The sequence below is a fragment of the Arachis ipaensis genome, chromosome B06, assembly GCF_000816755.2.
Source record: "Arachis ipaensis cultivar K30076 chromosome B06, Araip1.1, whole genome shotgun sequence".
Lineage (NCBI taxonomy): Eukaryota > Viridiplantae > Streptophyta > Magnoliopsida > Fabales > Fabaceae > Arachis > Arachis ipaensis.
In genome coordinates this window covers 135,308,234-135,313,800 of record NC_029790.2, presented here as the reverse complement: position 1 = coordinate 135,313,800, position 5,567 = coordinate 135,308,234, and the positions used below count along the sequence as shown (strand labels likewise).

At 29.8% G+C, this 5,567-nt stretch overlaps 1 protein-coding gene across 1 annotated transcript in view; it reads right to left on the bottom strand.

Moving 5' to 3' along the window:
* LOC110263652 (probable inactive serine/threonine-protein kinase DDB_G0274821) overlaps positions 1–5,567 on the bottom strand; it is a gene marked incomplete at its 5' end in the record, with an annotated part of 13,458 nt that overhangs the window by 6,486 nt on the left and 1,405 nt on the right.

The following is a 5,567-nucleotide window of genomic DNA, read 5'->3' as shown; positions in this document are numbered from 1 at the left end:
TCTTTGTAATTATAAATATCTAATAAACATAATTATAAACCAAGTTTTCATCCAAAACATAATTATAAATATTGTTTTCAAAGCAAAATAAACATAATCCAAAACATTCAATTTTCATCTTCATTCTCTTGTAAGTTGGGTTGAGGGAAGTTAGATTTTGGCAAAAAAATTACAAAAATACCCCTTGCCAAGAAACACTAAACCCGACGGGAAAGCCCACCCCGCCTCGCCAAAACCCGCAGTTTAAGCGGTGCGAGTTAGGCGGGCTTTTGCTATTTGGCGGTTTCAATTTTCTAGTCCGGCCTGCATTTTTTGGAGGGTTACGTGGGCCGGCCCAACGGCCCGTTTGCCACCCCTATACACATGCACGTCGCATCGAATGGTCATTAGATAGATATATTTTGAATAAATGGTTAAATTAGTTCTCGAAAAATTACTCATTTTTAAATTAGTCATTTTAGTTTTTTCGTCACTAATGGCGTCAAAATTTGTCGATGCGATACCTTAAGTGACATTACAACACATATTTAATGGTCCTAATTGGCTGCCAACATGATAAGTTTACGAAATTAGATTAAATCAACTCCTAAATTGAGAAATTCCAATGCCTCAAATTCTTCTCTCAGTTAGATTAATACTTAAAAGATAAATTTAATTAAAAAAAATTTAAAAACTAATTTAATCATTTATCCGAGATATTTTCTTTTGATTCAATGCTTTGAATTTTGGCCGAATAAGACCAGTCATATCTCTTGTACTATATGTGGCCTAAAAGAGATAATGTGACTAATGATGGGCAAAAACATAAAAATAAAAATATCAAATCAATTGCTCTTTGTCCCATTTTAACCATTGATTTTATTATAAGATTTATTCATGGAGAAGTCTTTGTCAATGGAATAAGGCCACCTATGTCACAAAATTCATAACCTAAGTATGAATTTTCTATTTATCTTCGGGTATACCAACTAAGTATGTCCAATGTCCTCCTCATCGTGTTTCACGATTAGTCATCACTATAATAACGTTAGCGACTCACTAAAACTAAAAGCCACAATATAAAAATTTTCTATTTTTAATCTTGCTCTAAAAATTAATAATACAAAATACACCTCATTTCTTACAACAAATATCTAGCAAATGTTGTCATCTACAATGGAGTTACTGACTTAGAGCTAAGTTAAAATTTTTTATAGTATGAGTAATAAGGATATAGTCATATAATACATGAATTATATTACTAAAAATTTAAAAAAATAATTTTTAAAAAATGGCTAAAAAATTTTGATATGAAAGCAAAATGAGTGATATACTTTAACATGGTAATTTTTGGTATTTTTTAAAATTATGGGAGTACACAAATCGGAGGGTCTCTCCGATTTGTGTTTAAAAAGTTGAAAAAAATCAGAGTACAGTTCGATTTGTGTTAAAAAATTGAAAAAACTCAGAGTACACAACTCGGACTATGCGAGTTCTTTGGTCATGAAATTTTGCTTCACAAATCGCATGGTCCGATTTGCAGCTGATGGAATTTGAAATCTGAAACGTAGAATTTGGACCCTCCGTTTTTCTTGTTCTGGGTAATTTTTTTTTACGCTTTGAGGGACACAACTCGCAAGGTCCGAGTTTTGCTTCCTCTGATCCCACGACGAGGTGAAACACCCCTCCTCCCCATACTCGAGTCCAACACTTCCTTTGCTTCCATATTCAAATTAAAAAGAGTAAAACCACTCCCCGGTCCCTAACTATTTACAAAATTGACCTGGCGCCCCCTCACCATTGAAAATTAACAACGCGGTACTTAACCATTCTCTCCGTGTGACCATTGAAAATTAACAACGCGGTCCTTAACCATTCTCTCCGTGTGACCAAAAGGACCCTCTTACCGGTACTTTCGGTTACTTTTTACCCGAAAACCGGCAAGAGGGTCCTTCCGGTCACACTAGAGAATGAATAAGGACTATGTTATTATTTTTTAATGGTCAGAGGACACCAGGTCCTTTTCTAGATAGTTAGGGACTAAATATTTTAATAGTAGGGTTACACGTAGAGACTAAATATTCTTTTTAGATTTTTAGAAGTGATATTTGTTTCATTCAAATGTTCGTAATATGACAAATTAATTTTAATTTAATTTTACGTATTTTAATTTTGTTTATTTAGTTACTAATTGGAATTTTATGTGAGAAGATTTAGAATTTTCTTTATTTAAACTAAAGTTGAGTGAGTTTCTTCGATTTAATTTTTAAACCAGTGAACAAATTAGATTGAGGTATTTCTTTCTTGTTGCATCAAGAAATTGAATAAAAAATCAACTGATTCTCTTTGTATTCAATTTCTTGATGCAACAAGAAAGAAATACCTCAATATAATTTGTTCATTGGTTTAAAAATTAAATCGAAGAAACTTACTCAACTTTAGGTTAAATAAAGAAAACTCTAAATTCTCTGACATAAAATTTAAATTAGTAATTAAATAAACAAAATTAAAATACGTAAAATTAAATTAAATTAATTCGTCATATCACGAACATTTGGATAAAATAAATATCACTTCTAAAAATCTAAAAAGAATATTTAGTCTCTACGTGTAACCCTACTATTAAAATTATGGTTGATGAATTTAATTCCACTAATAAAAAAAGTAGTTTAGTTTTTTTAGAAAAAGGTGTATAAAATAATACTCTTGAACTAACTTTTTTAATACTCTTAAAACCCTAAATCCAAGACATAATAATGCTTAATCAACCCAAATAATTATCACTTTTGTGTTAAGTTTCGTTGTTAATGATTTCGTACTATCTATTAAATTTAACGTTGTTTGCTCTACGTCCACATGTAAAATATGGTAGAATGCATTAGATGCAAAACTTAAAACAATGCTTTTTTTTAATTTATTTTCCAATTTTAAGTAAAATCCCTCCCCGATTCCCTCACCATTGGAAAATAACAACACGGTTCTTATCCATTTTTTTCGTGTGATCGAAAGGACTTTTTTAACCGGAAGTACCGGAGGTAAGAGGGTCCTTTTAGTCACACGGAGAGAATGGTTAAGGACCGCGTTATTAATTTCTAATGGTAAGGGAGCGCTAGGTCAATTTTGTAAATGGTTACGGACCGGGAAGGGGTTTTACTCAATTAAAAAGAGCAACCGAACATATTGTACAAAAAGAAACAATGTTGTGTACGGGAGCAAGGGCCAAATACCAATTGTCTCTTACAGCAACTTGATGGAGACTTCAATTATATATCATCCTCTTTCATTTCATATTTCATTTTCAACATTATTAGCCCTTAAAAATGGAACACCCCATCTCAATAAGGGATAGGCCTACCCACAATGTATGTCCAGCCCCACTTACTATTCATTCATTCACCTATCTATGGTTACTTTATTTTTATTATTTTTCATTGAGGCCTTGATTGTTTGTTTAAAGTGATTCAGTAAATTTTAGCCCATGTTTAACTTGCATTTTTTTATTTTTAAAATTTTGTGAAATAGAAAAAATTAGTCAAAACCATAAAATTTTGTTTTTTTTTTCACTTTTTATATCCTAATTTTCTTTTTTTCTTTTATAAAATTTTAAAAAATAAAATATATAGACGCAAATCAAACGTACTTTTATTTTCTCTTGTAAAATTAATTAGCACTTATTTTTCTTAAAAAGCTAGTGTTTAGAACACTCTCAAATTGAACTCAGTTCTTTGATTTGGTATCAAAGAATAGCATAAGAGTTTGATTTTTGCTTCGTATATAATTCAAAATATATAATTTAACTTTTTCTTACAAATATCAAAAATCAATTCTATATCTCTGTTTTCAATTTCAAACACTTTGCTATGTACGTAAAATCTTGTGATTTGATTAAATAATAAATCAATTTTAAGGTGTTAACTCAAAATAAATTAGTTGAGGTTGAACTTGCAAGTTTTGAATTCTAATAATTTAGATGAAAAAAAAAAAGAAAAGAAAATGATATCTCAGTGGTCACAGGTTTGACAAGGACTATAAATATTGTGATCATCAATTCTTTAATAAGGATGAACTTAATTTGTAAAAAAAATGGCCCTTTTTAATTTGTTATTTTATTCAATTATTGCCTGAGAGAAAATATCATCAACAGTGTGAAGACCACAATTTGAGTGCAAGTTGTTATGATAGCATCAATGTGTATGTCACACAACATAAATATGTGATGGATTGTGTTTAAAGGAAGAAGCCGCAGCAGATACCATCTGCAATTGCATTTATCTTTATCATTAATGCTCTAAAAAAAGAAAAGAAAACATAAAAGAAAGTAGTAGCGGTTTCAGTAATAGTACATAAGCTATGAGTCTATGACTAATTTAATAATGTTGCCACCAATAAACATAAACCGTTGTGTAGTGGCTGATTTTTTTAGAAACGAGTAACAGTATATCTAATCCACTAACGAAAGAATTTTAAGTGTTTTTAGAACACTGGTGTTTCATTAATTTTAACCCTTTAATAGTTTAATCTATATTAAAATTTAAGGTAACATACAATTTGAAAGTTAGATCTGTATATTTAAAAACACAATTGTTGCCCAATATTAAAATTAAAAAGTGTTGTTTAGTGACCTAATGTTGTTGTCCAAGTAACCAACCATATACTAACAAGATAGCTGTTAAACTTAAAGAGTGATCACATGAATCATGATCAAATAATTCAAGGACATTTAAGAGCTACTTCAATATCCAAAATACATGATTAACAATAATTCAATTTCGATGGGTAATCATCTCATGTCAGAAATATACACAAATTTATTTATAAAAAAAAAAAACAAAAGATCTCTATCTTGAGACAAAATTTATCTAATTTTTATCGACCAAAAAATTAAAATAGTATCAATAATGATAAAGACATAATTAACTTTTCTGTCTCCTTTACATCGTTTTAGGTACGTGTTTAGTTTTTATTCTATTTTTTATTTTTATTTTCAATATTTTTGCTATAATTTTGTGAAGTAAAAACTATAAAAAACTAAAATAAAAGAAATATAAACATAATAAAATCATATTCTCTGTTTCTACATTCACAAAATCTTACCAAAAAATAAAAAAATAATCAAAATAAAAAACAAAAACAGAAGAATTTAAATTTGATGCACTGTCACTTTAAAATAATTTTACATGCGCATCTAATTACATAATATCATATCCGTAAAATAATTACGTTTCACATTAACTGCGTGAATAGTAATCTAAAAGAACAATTACACAATTGTATAAAACGTTTTATATTGTCAGTGCATCAAAATTAAACTCAACAGAAAAAGTAAACCCGCATTTATTTGTTTACGACCTGGCGTTTTCTTTATGATCAGCATCACCACCAAGATGAAATCCACAATCTTCAATCTTGACCCTTTGGCTTGTGGTGTTGATGATCATCCTATTATTGGTTTCAAGAACTTGAGAGTTGGGATTAAAGCATGATGGAACTTCATTAGGGAGCCTTGATAGCAATGCACCAAGACTACAAGACATGTTTGGCAAAGTAGAAGGACCTGACCAAAGACTTTGTTGTTGCATTGGCCCTTG